At 43.4% G+C, this 19,848-nt stretch overlaps 1 long non-coding RNA gene across 1 annotated transcript; it reads right to left on the reverse strand.

Moving 5' to 3' along the window:
* Positions 1-422: 422 nt before the first annotated feature.
* On the reverse strand, positions 423-1,158 carry LOC124619277. The gene is made up of 3 exons (XR_006980065.1): positions 1,050-1,158; positions 651-715; positions 423-571 (listed from the first exon to the last, which is right to left on the reverse strand). It is a non-coding gene; the product is annotated as an uncharacterized LOC124619277 (long non-coding RNA).
* Positions 1,159-19,848: the final 18,690 nt, after the last annotated feature.

Below are 19,848 nucleotides of genomic sequence, written 5' to 3' on the forward strand. Positions count from 1 at the left end.
TAGCTATCCACGTTGAAACTTGCACTGCACTCCGACCACCTTTTCCCACCACAAACCCGAAAACAAGCGGAGCGTTCGCCGAACACGTCCGCACGCCACGCCACACCTCAGAGAAATCTTTATATATTATGTTCTTTATATTATTTTTAAAAAATCGTTAACAACTGTATACCAATAAGACAGTAACAATGAGAAGTCTTTGCTATTAGATTCAGAAGCATACGGCCCACCTTACATTTTGAGGGGATGGCTACGCTGTACTGTTAATGAAATAAATAATGAAATAGTGGTGTAAGAGAAAGAATAACGGGAAATAAATACCTTGTTGCAGACGTCACCTGCTGCGCCAAGGAAAGAAAGTAAGCTGGTTATTCATAAGCAGGATGAGTATATGTACAAATTACCTATATCGCTCTGGCCTGTGACGTTCCCTCGTGTCATCTGGCCATCTTCTCATGGCGACACAGGTCCCTCTCCATCTGCGCCACCCACTCAGGCATCTCCTCACCTGAACCAGCACGGATCAGTTCATTGAGGTCTCCTAAATCACCTACAGCAACACCGTAGCTATCTAATATAAAAAAACACATACAAACACCAAATAAATAAATAAATACATAAAATAATTTGACGAACGAATATGTACTTACATGATAGCTGTGATGTGGTCAGCATAAGAAGCTCTTCCTTCCCTGCTCTTGCTCCTCGAGATCACCTACAGCAACAACAAAAGATATGCAACATCTTTTATGTATACGATAAACCTTTTGGCTAACAGCAACATATGACATATACATATGAAGAAGAAAATATGTGCTACTTAAAATGCTACGCTGCTGTTGTTGGCTTTCAGCAGCCAGGTCATCAGTGGTCCACTGGGCATATATTAAAGCATAAGATGACATGTATTCAGTACTATGAATTTCTTAGTGAAAAAGTTACAGTTAACGATTTTGATTCTAAAAGTCATGTACTAGAGCAAAGACTCGACGACCACTAAATAACAGCAGCATATTACGTACATGAAAAGGAATACATATACTACTTACAATGCTGTCGCTACTGCTGCTGCCGGTGCAATGTCTCTGTCTCCAAGTCATCTGTGGCTTGATGGATGAATGCTGAAAAACAAGAAGAAAAAAAAGTAACGCATAAACCTGAACACATGCTGCAATACTTTCTTCAACTTTCGAATCTTAACACACAAGGATTTGATGCCACAAAAGTTTTTAACGTTAATATACATCGAAATCTGAACACACAGTGATCTGATAGTAGGAAAATTTTTTACAAAGATAAACCCTATGAAATCCGACCTCATGCTATAAAGTAAAATACGTGCTTACCTTGTGATTTCCATTCCCGCCACAATCTTGGGATTTTGTCGCCACTGGCACTGCCGCTGCTGCTGTTTGATAAATGCTTCACGTTGCAAGTAAACTAACGATTAATGCATTCACGTTTGAGGACAAGACAACAGAGCTGACCCACTGCAGACGACAGTAGAATGAGGCCTGGGGTGGAGGCGGTATGGTATATATACCTTCATTGATTCATCAGTAGCCAATAGGAATGAAGTATTCTCAGGAAGGACGATAACCTTGCTCTGCGTGTTTGGACTTTTTGGTTCACTCAGAATCAGGAAGTAGCCACTTGAGAGATAGTGGAGGTGATTTACCAGATATCAGACATCAAAAGGACACCGACTTCTGCTCTGGGGTGCATGGACTTCCAAGTCGCGACCCTCAAGGTTCCCCCTGGGTGAGTGAGTAGTGCTCAGTATGCGTTTGGTTGCCTTCGTGGTCCTGTGGGCAACAGGTTACTTATGGAGGAGTGTGCTTTTGTTCTCAAATGTCGCAGTAAGGGAGCAATGTTTCTAGCACTGTGCATTTGCACGGAGCTATTAGCAGGTGCATGCTTTATAGAGTCTATTTGCAGTATGCATGTTATGGGGGGGGGGGGGGGAGGGGGGGTTCGCGATGTTTGTGGAATGTTTACGTCTTCATTAGCAATGTTTTTCGCGATACGCTATTCCCCACTGCCAATCTCAAGCACTGTAATCAGAGCAGGACATGATGTATGATGTTTGCGGCAGCGGAAAGCTAGCGCTTCCTACCACCTCTTACCTGTCAGAAGAGGGTAGCCATCACCTGACCCTTTGTTCGTGCAGCTTCCAGTCTGCGGGCCGCACGAGCTGGACCTGTGTGCCAGCCTCTCTCCTCGCATTTTTAACAGTGAGGGGTGTTTATGTTGACGTAGATTTCGTAATGGTAATCCCTGTATGGTCGGAAAAAGTGATCTATTTAATTTCTGCTTTTTGGAGTATTTTACATGATCTTCATCTTCCAAAACGGCAGAGAGGTCCAACCCCCATCAATTAAATTTTATTAACCACACGACTGCTACGGTCACAGGTTCTAATCGTGCCTCGGGCATGGTTGTGTGTGATGTCCTTAGGTTTAAGTAGTTCTAAGTCTAGGTCACTGATGACCTCAGATGTTAAGGGGGGTAGGACGTCAAACGGGCTGATTTGGAGCAGGAGAGGCACCACAGGACATTTTAATTTCCACTGTTTATACGTTTACAAGTAAATTCATAAAACTTTGTCAGCATTACCAAGAAGGATTAAGGATTCACACTCGTAGCAGCGGAAGTTCAAAAACATAGCAAAATAAGTTTTTTTACATGTGATATTTCATCATTTTTTCACTTACTATTGGCTGCATTTGTTGCTATAGGTACACTTTTCTTTATAAGTAAGGAAAACTCTTCGATGAATTTTACGCAGCATACAAACCATACGTACAGGTGTCTGAAACTCTAGAATCTATTTAATTTATGAAAAAATGAATGAGCTGTTACGTTTTAAACTTTGTGTTTAGAAAAAAATCAAATTTTGTAGTTAATTATCTCAATTTTTACCACAGTTTTTAATAGATTTGGAAAATTCTAGAGTTTCATACACCTTTAAGTATGGTTTGTATGCTGTGCAAAATTCATCAAAGAATCTCTCTTACTTGTGAAGAAAAATGTACCTATAGCAACAAATGCAGCCAATAGTAAGCGAAAAAATGATGAAATTTCACACGTAACAAAATTATTTTGTTATGTTTTTGAACTTCCACTGGTATGAATGTGAATCCCGAATCCTTCCTGGTCATGCTGACAAAGTTTTATGAATTTACTTGTAAAATTATAGACAGTAGAAAATAAAATGTCCTGTGGTGCCTCTCCTGCTCCAAGTCGGCCCGTTTGACGTCCTACCCCAATGAAGTCCCATAGTGCTCAGAGCCATTTGAACCAATTAAATTTATTAATAAACAGTATGTCCTTTGCTACATATTTAACATGGATGTGAATTTCGTGTCATGAGGTCCTTCCTCTCCGGCGCCGACTGAGTCTTCCTGGCAGTTCCCAAGTGGGGTAGGGGGGGGGGGGTGAAGAGCAGGAGTGATGGGCGAGGGATTTCCCAGAGGCGGAGGGGTTAATGAACTGGTAGATTTAATTAATTATTCAATTAATTTCATATTAAAAGTGTGCTTATATTGGCGAGGGAGGAGGAGAGTGTTGGGGGATTGCACAGAGGGGTTGCCATGGTTGGGGTACAGGGGTAGGGGTGGCGGAGGTTCTCAGAAGGACGGACTACATCCAGGGTGTCATAAATCAATTAGCTTAACAATAGGTTAGGGGACAGGTGACAGGTCATAAACCAATCAACTTGGCCTCCAAATGTATGCAGCCTGCATACAGAAAAACGCGTACAACCCGTGTTACACTTCTACTACTGAGGAGCAATCCAGCAGAGTAGCAACGGCTCCACTGTCTGGAAAGTCTGCATAACGTCTGGGAGAGCTGCGTGCCGACCGTACACCCCTCCGTACAGCCTCCGCACGACGCCTCGAATCAGACGATGACACGGCAGCTGATAGATATCCCTTGGGCCTTTGTGGCCTGGTTGAGCAGCCCGCTTTTACATTCCATTATTCTTGTTTTTGTTTTGCTGACGTTCGTCTTACAATCCCACTTCAAGACACCTCCCATTTCGTTCAGCCACTCTTCCTAGTCCTTGACTGCCTGTGATAGGTTTAAAATGTCATCGAGAAACCTAAAAGTTTTTATTGCTTCTCCCTGACGTTTAATTCTTTCTTTAAAATTTTCTTCCATTTGCTTTATTACTCCCTGAAGGTACAGAATGAATAACAATGGCGGTAGGTTACAAACTTTCCTGACTCTGTTCTCAGCCACTGCATTCCTTCCATGTCCTTCGACTTTCACAACTGCTGTCTGGTGCTGTATATAACATTCTGGCCGGCCGGTGTGGCCGAGCGGTTCTAGGCGCTTCAGTCCGGAACCGCGAGACTGCTACGGTTGCAGGTTCAAATCCTGTCTCGGACATGGAAGTAGTGTGATGTCCTTAGGGTAGTTAGGTTTAAGTAGTTCTAAGTCTAAGGGGCTTATGACCTCAGATGTTAAGTCCCTAAGTGCTTAGAGCCATTTCAACCATAACATTCTGTTACGAGAATTCCGCAGTTGTTACCTTCAGGATTACGAAGTGTGTGTTTCAGTCTACACTGTCGAAAGCTTTCTCTGAGTCTAAAATGCTTTTCTTTTCTTTAACCTATTCTCTCAGGTAATTTGGAAGATCAGTTTTTTCTTGAGTGTTCCTGACGTCTACTTTTTCCATTATTCTGTAAATAGCTCGTCTCAGTATTTTGCAGCCATGACTTATGAAACTGACATTTCGGTGATATGCACACCTATCGGCACTTCCTTGCCTTGAAATTATTTCATTGTTCTGGAAGTCTAATTCCTGTGTCTCAGACATCTTGCACGCCAGATGGAATAGTTCTGTCACGATTGGCCTTCACAGTGATATCAGCTGTACGGAGGGAATGTCTTCTACTCCAGATTCCTTGTTTCGATTTTATTCTTTCAGTGGTCTGTCAAATTCTTCCTGCAGCATTGTATCCACCGTCTCATCTTCATATACGTCCTCTTCCCTTTGTATGATATTGCCTTCAATTTCATTTCGCTTTTATAAACCTTATGTAACATGTTGACCTCCAGTTGTATCTAAGTAAAAGCAATAAACCATGAAGACAGCTATCTAAAGTCTCAACGCCGACCTGCGTGCGCTATCAAAATGGGCGCAGGATGTAGACTTAAAACTCATACCATCCAGAACTCAAACGGTACTGGTTGAAAATTCGTGGCTAATTATGCGGAAATTTCGGGAGTCAGTGCTATCTTTAATGGTACAAATAACAACTTTGCTCCCTCGGAAAAGATCTTGGAAGTAATAATGGATGAAAATCTAAATTGGACTGAGCACGTAACTGTAGTGTGCAAGAAGCCATCAGTGTCTCCTTATGCCCGGCGACAACATAAAAATCTCTTCCCTCTTGACCTGTACTTCCGGTTATTGATTACAATGGTGCGAGCCTGCAAGGTCTTTCAAGTGCAGAGCTGTCCATATCCTCTGCCTTTTCTACTATCTTATCAACGTACGCCAACAGTCATATCCGTCGCCGACCTTAACGCTCTTGTGTGAACAACATCAACATCCGTCCCCGCAAGGGCAGAGCCCTTTCTGCGCCGCCCCAACGTTCACCTCTCTCTCGAAGTCCTGGCACATTATGTTAGAGAACTGAACAACATCCCCGGCTTCACAACACACTTAATAACATACCTACTAAAGCAACAATAAAGATTACCATTATCTTTGTACGCACTCGTTATCCCTGTACCTCAGTCTTTTGAAGCAGCTCCTCCTCATTTCCCACTATTTTAGCTGGTCTACTCTCTTTAAATTTCCTTTCCCCAGAACTCACTACATCGGAAAACATCTATTTTGTACACCTGTAAATTCTTTTTTTTTAATTTTCCACTATTATTACTGTATTGACAGACGTGAAATTTACCGAACTATCAGTTTTATAAGTCACAGCTGCAAAATACTAACGCGAGTTCTTTACAGACGAGTAGAAAAACTGATAGAAGCCGACCTCGGGGAAGATCAGTTTGGATTCCGTAGAAATGTTGGAACACGTGAGGCAATACCGACCCTACGACTTATCTTAGAAGAAAGATTAAGGAAAGGCAAGCCTACGTTCCTAGCATTTGTAGACTTAGAGAAAGCTTTGGACAATGTTGACTGGAATACACTCTTTCAAATTCTGAAGGTGGCAGGGGTAAAATACAGGGAGCGAGAGGCTATTTACAATTTGTACATAAACCAAATGGCAGTTATTAGAGTCGAGGGGCATGAAAGGGAAGCAGTGGTTGGGAAGGGAGTGAGACAGGGTTGCAGCCTCTCCCCTATGTTATTCAATCTGCATATTGAGCAAGTAATAAAGGAAACAAAAGAAAAGCTCGGAGTAGGTATTAAAATCCATGGAGAAGAAATAAAAACTTTGAGGTTCGCCGATAACATTGTAATTCTGTCAGAGACAGCAAATCACTTGGAAGAGCAGTTGAAGAGAAATTTGTTAACATGAAGTATAGATTTAAGTGTCAGGAAGTTGTTTCTGAAAACATTTGTATGGAGTGTAGCCATGTATGAAAGTGAAGCGTGCACGATAAATAGTTTAGGTAAGAGGAGAATAAAAGCTTTCGAAATGTGGTGCTACAGAAGAATGCTGAAGATCAGATGGGTAGATCGCATAGGTAATGAGGAGGTATGGAATAGATTTTGGGGAGAAGAGGAGTTTGTGGCACAACTTGACTAGAAGAAGGGATCGGTTGGTAGGACATGTTTTGAGGCATCAAGGGATCACAAATTTAGCATTGGAGGGCAGCGTGGAGGGTAAAAATCGTAGAGGGAGACCAAGAGATGAATACACTAAGCAGATTCAGAAGGATGTGGGCTGCAGTAGGTACTGGGAGATGAAGAAGCTTTCACAGGATAGAGTAGCATGGAGAGCTGCATCAAAATAGTCTCAGGACTGAAGACCACACCAACATCAACAACATTATTATTACTATTATTATTATTATTATTGTTATTAGTGACAGCAGTAGTTGTAGTAGGAGTACTTAAGGCATTAACTTTATTAGTTGATCGTCAGTATTATTTACTCACATTCTGACTATGCACCCTCAAATAACTTTATTACTAACTTCGTATTAGTATTTCTAAGGTAACTGTAATGTAAAAATAGGTAGTGTATGTGTGAAACTCTGGTGCGGTGTAAGAAAGCGCCCGGTGACCCTAATCAGATCGGGTAAAATAAACAAGTGAAATAAATAAATACGTTACTTCCAGGTCTGAGCTCCCCTCGTTTGCACAGTGCTGGTGTTCCAACTGAACTCTCGAAATTCAGGTAGCTGCTTCTCTTTTCTCCAAAGGTCTCTTTACTTTATTATTGGCGTTGTCTTTCTTTCACCAAGTTATGCGTGCTGACGACATGCATTTTTCCTCTAGCGAATACTCCTTAGCCATTTTGCACTCTCAGTTAGTTAAATTTCTTAGATGTTTGTATCCCTCTCGCCTGCCTCATTTGCCGTACTTTCACATTTCGTTCTTTCCTCAACTAAATTCGCTACCTCCTGATGTACGCGAGGATTTCTGCGAGGCCCTGTCTTTTTAAGAAAGCGATATTCCGCTGCCTTCACTATTCTGTCTCTCAAAATTACCCACATGTCTTCTACCGTGTTCCATTCCCCTTTGCAAAGAAGACGAGAAAAATATTCGACTTTAAAAAGGCCAGGAATAAGCTGATTGTAGAAATGGATACAGGGCAATGAAGCATTAGCAAGTCGCCGGGCGGGATTAGCCGAGCGGTCTTAGACGCTGCAGTCATGGACTGTGCGGCTGGTCCCGGCGGAGGTTCGAGTCCTCCCTCGGGCATGGGTGTGTTTGCTTGTCCTTAGGATAATTTAGGTTAAGTAGTGTGTAAGCTTAGGGACTGATGACCTTAGCAGTTAAGTCCCATAAGATTTCACACACATTTGAACATTAGCAAGTCGCCGAGGTAATTGTGGAGCAAAGGAATGACTGTGAACTAACTCCTTTTTTCTTTGCTTTCATAAATGAGACTCGGTTTCAAGAAAGCCTGCTCTCACTACCGCCGAGGATGGAGGACTTGACTCAGCCTGTGCCGCGTACCCCGTATTCGAACATATCAGTGCCGCAGTTTGCATTTCATTTCGTCAGGATGGTGAGAAACGCAGAGCTAGAAAGCGTAGACATGAGAGGAGAGGTCCACTCTGGCAGAACTGTAGTCGGCAGCCATGCTGGAAGCTGTGAGGTCACTATGATGCGAAGACGAAAAAGTAAGTGATGCCTGTAATTGCAACACATTTAAACGAATTTCATTCTGCTTATCTCCACTGAACCTCAGTAACGAACGCTAATACTTTTATACTTGAAAGCTGGTCTCAAAATTAATTGCAGTTGAATATGTTGTTGTTGCTGTGGTCTTCAGTCCTGAGACTGGTTTGATGCAGCTCTCCATGCTACTCTATACTGTGCAAGCTTTTTCATCTCCCAGTACCTACTGCAGCCTACATCCTTCTGAATCTGCTTAGTGTATTCATCTCTTGGTCTCCCTATACGATTTTTACCCTCCACGCTGCCTTCCAGTACTAAATTGGTGATCCCTTGATGCCTCAGAACATGTCCTACCAACCGATCGCTTCTTCTAGTCAAGTTGTGCCACAAACTTCTCTTCTCCCCAATCCTGTTCAATACCTCCTCATTAGTTACGTGATCTACCCACCTAATCTTGAACATTCTTCTGTAGCACCACATTTCGAAAGCTCCTGTCCTCTTCTTGTCCAAACTATTCATCGTCCATGTTTCACTTCCATACGTGGCTACATTCCATACAAATACTTTGAGAAACGACCTCCTGACACTTAAATCTATACTCGATGTTAAAAAATTTCTCTTCTTCAGAAACGCTTTCCTTGCCATTCCCAGTCTACATTTTATATCCTCTCCACTTCCACCATCATCAATTATTTTGCTCCCCAAATAGCAAAACTCCTTTACTACTTTAAGTGTGTCATTTCCTAATGTAATTCCCTCAGCATCACTCGACTTAATTCGACTGACTACATTCCATTATCCTCGTTTTGCTTTTGTTGATGTTCATCTCATATCCTCCTTTCAAGACACTGTCCATTCCGTTCAGCTGCTCTTCCAAGTCCTTTGCTGTCTCTGACAGAATTACAATGTCATCGGCGAATCTCAAAGTTTTTATTACTTCTCCATGGATTTTAATACCTACTCCGAACTTTTCGTTTGTTTCCTTTACTGCTTGCTCAATATACAGATTGAATAGCATCGGGGAGAGGCTACAATCCTGTCTCACTCCCTTCCCAACCACTGCTTCCCTTTCATGTCCCTCGACTCTTATAAATGCCATCTGGTTTCTGTACAAATTGTAAATAGCCTTTCGCTCCCTGTATTCTAACCCTGCCACCTTCAGAATGTGAAAGAGAATATTCCAGTCAACATTGTCAAAAGCTTTCTCTAAGTCTACAAATGCTAGAAACGTAGGTTTGCCTTTCCTTAATCTATTCTTTAAGATAAGTCGTAGGGTCAGTATTGCCTCACGTGTTCCAACATTTCTACGGAGTCCAAACAGTTGCATATAAATAATGTTTAATGAACAAATTGAAAAGTTTTTAACACTAAACGAAAAATGATACGGTACAACCAGCTTCTACAATGACTTTCGAATTATGCCACTGAGCGATGGAATTTTCATTTGAAAACCGTTTGAAAAAGAATGTTATTCAGGAATCAACGAAGAGATGCAGGTCGGGAAATACTCGGGAGGCCGCCAAACCAGGCAAATGTATCTGAGAACATGTGCAAGTGGAAGGCGGCACCGCATCAGCACTGAGGATGTGACGGAGGTGGAATGAACACGTAGATAAGTGAATAGATGACACACAAGTAAAGGAATACAGGAGGACTATATTACAGAAAGGGGGCTGTATATAGAAAGACAAGAGGAAGTAAGAGAAGACGAGATGGGAGGTATGATATTGCGAGAAGAATTTGATGCAGCAGTCGAAGACCGAAGAAAACACAAAGTCTGTGGAGTTGACTATACTCCCCCAGAATTATTGCGATATTTGGAAGGGACAGACATGACAAAACTATGCCACTATGAGCGCGTGGGGTTGATCTGTTATTCTGTTATTCTGCGCAACGGATTAATCTGAGATGTACCCTTTACCCTGTGGCTCCTGCAAGATGCGATTTCACCCCCACACTACTACAGAAGTCAGACAGACGCTCCTAACGTTCTAAAGAGAAATGCCTGAAAAACTTTCAGCAATAAATATCTTCTGGAGTCGTCCGCTGTAAGGAAATGGCACAAAAATTCACAAAATTTCTTACGTAACTAGTGGGATACTTGGGTACTGGAGTAGTGCTAGTTAGTGTAAGAAAAACATGAAACTAACGAAAGTTATTATTGATTTTGCAAAATTCTGAGAAATCACAATGGCACTTTTAGTTATGAATTGAACAAGTTGTATCCTGGTTCTTTTCGGAATATGAAGTTACCTCTCAAGGATAGGATTCGCTAATGAAATTTCTATACAAAGTTTAAGATGCTTGTTGCCTTGGCAGAATGGCTGAGAGGCACGCCTACTCAACTTGAATAATTATCCTTTAGAATGTTGCTAGGTACGGTAGAGGCTGTCGCGTGTGAAATGCAGTGAAGTGTTCTGTTGTGGAGGAAATATGGGGCTCGCAATAGCTGTAGCGCACAGTACTGTAAGCCGCGATGACTGCTGTCTGCACCGCTCGCTGCTGACAAATAAGATAACTCTCGTTCTATCTGGATTGACCTTCGCCAATCAAACTCTCTCTACGCCTTGATGAAGTCAAGGATTCCTATTCGCCCTTAGTCTAACTATTGGCGTCGTACACTGGTCAGATAACCAGTCCACCGAGATGCCACTCAAAATTCGCTCACAGGCGTTTAACTTTAACTCTGTCCGTTCACACCGCACAATAAGTGTGGCGGCCAACACACTGAACAATGCTTAATCGCAAGGACTCAATATAGAGTCGCCCATTGATTCGCTCTTGACGGAGGACTGAGGAGAGACTTGTTCCTCGCTCTTTGAGTACACGTACGAGCGCGCACGCTCTCGTTACGTGTTCTCACTCCAAGAGCGACCACAGAACGGCGACTCTCCACGCCAGACGTGAAGGGGTATATCTTTCGGTCTCTCCCATTATTCCTTCAGCTCAAGGCGTCAGAAATATCGTCTGCCAATCAGCATTTCTCTTCTAAAACGGGAGAATGACGTTTCGTTTAAGGCGACAAATCGGGAAACCTGTAGCTTTGGCGTTTGGCGTTTGCTGTCTCCCTGTGAAAATCTCTGAAACTGCGTGCTATGTGTAAAGAATGCGTAGGCTGGCCGCTCCCACACAATGTAGCGGAATTTGCTTTTAAGCCGAACACGGGGTCGTTCCCCCTTTTCACTCGGGCCCACACTGTCCTCTACACGGGCAGTCACCGGCCGACATGGGCTGGGTCATCTTCTGAAGGGCCTGGCGTCCCGCTGTGCGGCCTCTCTCCCTAACTAAAAGCCTCTGTGACCGTCGAGTCTGGAATGTATGTGTGCACGCCAGCCTCGAGTATTTCAACCACAGTGCGCTCACTTGTCAATTGCATATCGTTTACATGAATTCATACAACATTGACTTTATCTTATCGAGTTTGGGTTCGAATGAAGCGTCTTGATGTGCGGAACATGATTGTGAGGTTGGAATATGTAAGCAATAAAGGTCAGGAGACCACAACGTCTTACACCACATAATGTGCAAGGGATGTGAGACAGGTGAAATACCGCCAGATTTCAAGAAGACGTAATAATTTCAGTTCCAAAGAAAGTTGTTACTGACATTTTAATAAAGCATTTCTCTAACATTCTGACACGAATTACTTACATAAGAACGAGAAAAAGGGTAGAAACTGAATCGGGGGGGGGGGGGGGGGGGGGCGGGGGGCGGGATTAGTTTAGGTACAGGAGGAATGTACCTATGGACGAGGCAATAATGTCTCCTATGACCTATCCTTGAAGATAGGTTGTAGAAAGTCTAGCCTACATATATTATAACATTTGCACACATCAAAAACATTTTGACAACGTTGACCGATCTTCACTTTTTGAAATTTTGACGGCATCAAGGACAAATTACAGGAGAAGGAATTAAAATTCGGGGAGAAGAAGCAAATACTTTGAGGTTTGCCGATGACATTCTAATAGTGTCAGAAACGGCAAAGGGTTCAGAAGAGCAATTGAGCAAAATGGATAGTGCCTTGAAACAAGATTCTAAGGTGATCGTCAACAGAAGGGAGCTGAATTACGTCAGGCGAAGCTAAGGTAATTGGAATAGGAAATGAAACATTAAAGGCTCTAGATAAGTTTTGCTATTTGGGCAGCTTAGTAAGTAATGATTGCCAAATAAAGAAGATATAAAATACAGAATGGGAGTAACAAGAAAAGCACTCCTGAAAAGGATCATTTTTTTTAACATCTAATATCAATGTAAGTTTTAGGAAGCTTTGTCTGAAGTTATTTGTGTGGAGTGTAACCTTGTGCGGAAGTGAAGCCCAGTGACAAAGTTCATGCGAGAAGAGAGCAGAAGGTTTTCAAACGCAGTGCTAGTAAAGAACGGTGGAGATTAAATGGGTAGATCGGATAACTAATTAAGACGTCCTGAATCAAGTCGGGCAGAGGCGAAAGTTATGACACAACTAGACTAAAAGAAGGGATCAGCTGACAGGATGAACGACGAGGCATCACATAAGCGTCAGTCTGGTAGTAGAGATCGAAGCCCGACTACTGTAAGCTGGTCCACATGGATGTAGGTAGCAGGAGTTATTCAGGGGTGAAGACGCTCGCACAACGTAAACTAGGGCGGAGAGTTGCAAGGAACCAAGCTTACGGCTGAACACCGCATCGTCGACAATGAACGAAAGCTCTGTGAGGCTTCTAAGATGTAATAAAAGATTGGACGGTAAGCTGATGGCCTCCTGGATGACACAGTGGAGTTTATGGTCCTCAATTCTCCCCATGCTGGTATGTTTGGTAGCGGTAGATAGTGTAGAATGGTTACCGTGCTGCCACGTCGTCGTAAGTGATGGTGGTGATGTGGTGAGTAGACGCAAGTAGCTTGCATGGAATCAGGGCAGTAAGATAGGTCGACGCGGAGACGTGATAAACTGACAGAAAGTTGTTATCGTCTCTGGAAGTGCCGCCGACCACGCCTCGAAACCGGTTGCCCGAAATCTACGTATGTCAACACTGATTGTCCCGCGTGTCTACAGGGAATGCAGCGACGTGTAGACACTGGTCGTAAAAGGGTCGTAACCGACAGGTACCGAGGACCAGCAGTGCACCTTGTCGACGACAGTGGGTTTCAAACCCAGCAGGAACTATTGCTGTCAGTGGACACGTAACCATTCCAACAAGTTTACGAGCGAACGCTGGGAAGGGAACTGCGTGTAATAGATGCTTGGAGTCGGATACCTCGCAGAATGCCATTTTTCACAGCCAAACTAGACAGAAAATGGACGGTAAGTTTTTGGTATGGTCCAACGAGCCGCGGTTCTCCACCTCACGAGATGATACCAGGCGTCGAGTATGGCGATGGCGCCATCAGTCATTCTACTGATTACGTGTGAAGAATACAGTTCACGCCAGAGCTGGTTCTGTGACGTTTTCGGCACGTTTTCCGACTCATTACTTGGGCCTGTTCGTTCGAGGATACCTCGAACACGAACCACGAGGTTTATTTAATCATCCCCGTTGTCCAGGTGTTACCCTTCCTTGTCCATCTTCGTGATCAGTGGACACTCTCGTCTTCCAAGACGAGGACAGCCGCGTTAACAGGACTGCACGGACACTGTCGCGGCTGAACCAGCACTCGAGCACACAGTCGCAATTTGACTGACCCGCTAAATCGATGGACCTGAATCCCACGAGTAGCGTCTGGAACTATTTGAGACCATGTGTGAAGGCAGCAATCGAGATCTTCGCAATTTCGTCGCTCTACACTCACCAGTTATATGGAGTACCTCGAGAAACCCGTGGACTGCCTTCGTTGCAGAAACGGGACCACCGTGAAGACTAGACGCGGTATGTGTGCGACGTCTCGAGAGGGTGCCTAGTTTTTCGTACAGTGTGCGTATCTCAGAGGAGGGGATGGGAAAGGCGACGGAATGAACAGCTCGCGGTGGGCAAGCGCGTGGCCAGTGTAGTATCGAGTAGTAGAGGTGGCAAAAAAACAACGTAACTAATAGAAATAACCAGTTACTGAGAAGTAACGGTTACTGTGATAACCGCTCGTCTTCTTATTTCAATAACTGTCAACAGTGGCTCGTGCCAACTGTTGACCGAAGATCGTATTACGCTTTCGCGTCAACTCATCGGAGATCTGACTACGAAGGAGAGGGATACGCCATTTGGAGGGCGTTCTATAGGTCGTGGAAATAACTGTGTGTCTGCGCGCCATCTGTTGATAGAACAGTGTACTTGTGCGCCTTCGCTACTTTCAGTACAAACAATTAAATAAAGTTAATGTCATAGCGGTGGCTGATAGGAGCTGCAGTACACGCATTGACATGTACGGTCGTTCCCTTGAGCCTACGCCTTATTTTTCAATATAGTTTGGCCGGGTCGTACCAATAGAGTTACCATTAGAAATTCGAGCGACTATGGAAATAACTGTCAGAGGGTGGCAGTTGTTGTTATTCGGTCACAGTTGAAGTACTCCGGCAGATAATGGGCTGTCACTACAGGTAATCTGGAAGTTGGTAAGTGAGTAACTGTGTTCATGAGTCCAGTTCAAGTTTGCAGACTCAGGTGATATTTCCAGAGAGGATAGTTACTGGAGTGAACAAATATTTTCGTACTGCTACGGAAATAGCCGCTGGCTATCGGGAAGGGGGGCGGGGTGACGACGACGACGACAAATAACATGTCAGAAAGTATAAAGTAAAACATTTGAATATAATACTTATTATCCTCATCATTTGTCAGCAGATTGTCAAAATATGTGAATATATTACAGTAAACTGGAGCTGCTAATATTTACAGAATGAATACACTGCAAGAATAAAACATAGTTATGCACTTTAAATAAATTTATCATACACAGAATACCTCATCTTGACTATTGTGTCCAAGTGCTGTCAAAACTGAAATATAGCAGAATTTTTACTTAAGCTGATCTAGCTGTCCCTGCCAAGATATTCATCAAAGAAGTAGAAGGAGTTGCCTATGAAGAAGTCTTTCAAACTCTGTAAACCGAGCTTTATCTGAAACTGTTGTGTCCAAGTGCTGTCAAAACTGAAATATAGCAGAATTTTTACTTATGCTGGTCTAACTGTCCCTGCTAAGATATTCATCAAAGAAGTAGAAGGAGTTGCCTATCAAGAAGTCTTTCAAACTCTGTTAACCGAGCTTTATCTGAAACCAAGTTTCTCATGATTGATGGCAATTTACTGGAAATGTGTGTTACTGAATATTGGACCCCTTTTTGGACCAAGGTAATTGATTTTAGATCTTTACGTAGATTGTTGTTCTTATTCCTAATATTGATATTATGTATCGAGGTATTGGTTGGAAATACTGGCAACAAATTTCATTAAGGAATAAATATACTAGGAAGCAGTGGTTAGAATACGAAGTTCTTTGAACATGTTTCTACATGATCTTGAATTTATACCACAAATGATTTTTATTACACGCTTTTACATGCTAAAAACTTTTGCTCGTATTGATGACTTGTCGTGTCCTGACATAGGTGGGAGAGGGGGAAAAAAGGGGTTGCTGGTCAGTCTGCGCTCTGTAGAGCGGAAGGCAGAAGGACAATTCACAGTGAAGGCATTTAACTTCTATCTGAGCCAACACTAGTACAGGCATTTACTAGAAATGCGGGTGGTGAGACTCGGTAGGGAATTCGTTGTGGAGACTCTCGGTCAAACAAACAAGGTTTTGAAATAGTTTGAAACGTCCCCTTAGAAAAATTAATGAATTACTATGCAGATAAACCTCTTACATTATTTGATTTTCAAACAGCTGAGCAGAACTGAATGTACTCATACATATCGCTCTTTACCTATTCTGATCAACACTAAACTGACACACAATATTTTTAGCGCAACCCAATCTGACTTTCAATAATCCCTACAAATAATGGCCCTGACTAACATTATCCTATACCTTTCATAAATCACTTACCTCACAAAAATCTTCGTTACTCGAACTACTGCAATACAGCGACCGCCACTACTGCCAGCTAAATAAAAGATTCAAACTACTGAAGGCACTAACTACTGATAGGCATAGTTAGCAAATGAAAGATTTTGATAGAGAACAATGCATTTACCTTAATAGCGTTCAAAAGTCATAATATATATAGTAGTTCGTGACATCCAGTCTTACAAATTTACTGTCTCTGATGGACACACGTCCAGATCATCCGCTCTCACAACTACGCCATTTCACTCCCCACATCCACCACTGCTGGCGGCTCACCTCCAACTGCGCAACGCTACGCGCTGTTAACAGCCAACTGCCCAACACTACAATAGCAAACAACAATGAAAACCAGCCACAGACTGCACACAGCACAGCCAGTGATTTTCATACAGAGCGCCACGCGGCGTTACCAATATAAAAACCTAAACTGCCTACTTACAAGTTGTTTATTCCAGACGGGACAAACCAATACACTGGAGGCTAGTTCTAGGGTTAGAATAAGCATCAATAACACTGTCACAACGGAAGCCACTGCAGTAGTCCCTGGAGAGGATGCTAGCCACAGTAGCAAACACTAGCAGCATCTTAAGGCAACAACTTAGTTGCGAGCAAAACATAATGAATGTGATACTGTTCACTGAGGCACCTCAAGTGAGAGAGAGCAGACTTACACGGAGCTGGACCGAGGCTGGAGTCGACGGACGCGGATTCGGCGCCCAGATCGTCTGACTGAGAACTCTACCAAAATGCGGAATCTAGGGGTCTTAAAGAGTCGCGTGGGGGCACTGTTTCCCCCACTTAAAGCCATCCAGCCAATCCCGTAGGTCTCTTGCAGGCGCCTGCCAATCATGGTTTAGTTAGGTCCCCTCTACTGCTCCTAAGGCGGGGATGTTAATGCAGTTGCACTAACTAAGTCCGCATTTGGTATCAACATTGTTCAGCTGAAAGCTAAACGTAACTGCTCTGCCAAATAAGGCTTGCAACATTATTGTTGTACGTCATTTAGCCCCGCCTCTCGGGCTCCCCGGAGTAGGGACTGCTGGGTCAACAGTTTTTGGCGTTTTCGCTCTCTTTCTAACTCTTGTGAGCCTACTGACGTTACTGTTCTCAGGGCTGGTATCAAGCTGGCTTTGTAACCAACAGGCAGGTACTAGTGTATAAAGTTCTACGGTGACAATCTACTACAGCGTCTAGACGACATATGAAGTTGCATGTCAATTGCTTGCAGAGTAACTAACGCCCTGGGACCGCGTCTGGGGGCGTCTGCGATTTCGCAAGGCTCTCCCCTCACTGTTTACTTCATGTAACAATATCTCTCCTAGTTTCATCTGCCCACAGCATCGTCTCTGCTTTCTCGCCTTGGACGCCTGTCCTCCGTTCTCACAGCTTCAAGATAACACTGCAGTAGCAAGAAATAATCAATATATTGCAGAGTTACCCCCCCCCCCCCCCAATATCATCCCTTATGACATAATAGAATGTAAGTATGTAAGCTCTTTTATATTTATATCTCCTATATCTCACATCATTCTCACGACAAATACAGACTTGTTTAGGCGCTTCAGCAGTTCTGTGGTAGGCCCTTCCCAACTGAATTTACAAACGAGTTGTAATCCCAGAAATTTAACACTGTCAGCCTTTTAGATATACTTATCTTCAGATGTTACATCCAAGCTGTAGCTAGAGGAATCGAGCAGTTTTCCAAATCTCAAATAAAACTTGGATCAGCGTACTCACACTTTCCCCACTACGACTATCGTGTACAGGAGTAAACGAATGTATCACATTACGTATATATTTGTATTGTATTACAAGGCCGTACACTTATTCTATTACTGTCCGGCTGGTCCCGGCGGAAGTTCGAGTCCTCCCTCAAGCATGGGTGTGTGTGTGTTTGTCCTTAGGATAATTTAGGTTATGTGTAAGCTTAGGGACTGATGACCTTGGCAGTTAAGTCCCAGAAGATTTCACACACACTTATTCTATGAAGTGAGAAGCGTAAGAAATTAAGCTTCGAATTTAACTTACAGTATACAGCTTACAAATTACTTCATACTTAAAAACGCACGTTGTTAACATTTTACTTAAACAGGGCTGTGGCGAAGTTCCGGTTACTTTCTGTTTCAGCTGCGAGGATAATACAGTACTGGCCATTAAAATTGCTACACCACGAAGATGACGTTCTACAGACGCGGAATTTAACCGGCAGGAAGAAGACGTTGTGATATGCAAATGATTAGCTTTTTAGAGCAATCAAACAAGGTTGCCGGCGGTGGTGGCACCTACAACGTGCTGACATGAGGAAAGTTTCCAACCGATTTCTCATACACAGACAGCAGTTGACCGGCGTTGCCTGCTGAAACGTTCTTGTGATGCCTCTTGTGAGAAGGAGAAATGCGTACCATCACGTTGATGAAGGTCGGATTGTAGTCTATCGCGATTGCGGTTTGTCGTATCGCGACATTGCTGCTCGCGTTGGTCGGAATGCAATGACTGTTAGCAGAATACGGAATCGGTGGGTTCAGGAGGGTAATACGGGACGCCGTGCTGGATCCCAACGGCCTCGTATCGCTAGCAGTCGAGATGACAGGCATCTTATCCGCATGGCTGTAACGGATCGAGCAGCCACGTCTCGATCCCTGAGTCATCAGATGGGGACGTTTCCAAGACAACAACCATCTGCACGAACAGTTCGACGAAGTTTGCTGGTTGCCATTGGTTACACGTCTCGGTCACCTCATGTTCGCATTGACGGCACTTTGAACAGTGGACGTTACATTTCAGATGTGTTACGACCCGTCGCTTTACCCTTCATTCCATCCCTGCGATACCCTACATTTCAGCAGGATAACGCACTGTACGGGCCTTTCTGGATACAGAAAATGTTCGACTACTGCCCTGGCCAGCGCATTGTGCAGATCTCTCACCAATTGAAAACGTCTGGTCAATGGTGGCCGAGCAACTGGCTCATCACAATACGCCAGTCACTACTCTTGATGAACTGTGGTATCGTGTTGAAGCTGCGTGGGCAGCTGTACCTGTACACGCCATCCAAGCTCTGTTTCACTCAATGCCCAGGCGTATCAAGGCCGTTATTACGGCCAGAGGTGGTTGTTGTGGGTACTGATTTCTCAGTATCTATGCACCCAAATTGCGTGAAAATGTAATCACATGTCAGTTCTAGTATAATATATTTTTCCAATGAATACCCGTTCCTCATCTGCCTTTCTTCTTGGTGTAGCAATTTTAATGGCCAGTAGTGTATTTGCAATAGCGACCGATAACTTACATACATATAACATTGAACACTAATAATCGTTCAAACATCAACTGAAAAGTACCGCGGTTAATTAGCTAAGGTTATGGCACGATTCATACTACATTCCTGCCATTTCGCACTACTCGCTGTTATACTGGTAACTAAACTGATGGATTCCACATACGTCGTTATTCAACTGTAACCCCGTCGGAATATTCGGTATTCCGTAGTGAAAAACAACTTGTAAACATCTGGAACCGTGATAACGGTTACTCCAGACTAACCGTCCGGCCCATCTGTATCAAGTAGGCAGAGGTCGCGAGCTGGGAGGCGGCAGCAGTTAT

The sequence above is a fragment of the Schistocerca americana genome, chromosome 6 (assembly GCF_021461395.2).
Source record: "Schistocerca americana isolate TAMUIC-IGC-003095 chromosome 6, iqSchAmer2.1, whole genome shotgun sequence".
NCBI classification, from domain to species: Eukaryota; Metazoa; Arthropoda; class Insecta; order Orthoptera; family Acrididae; genus Schistocerca; species Schistocerca americana.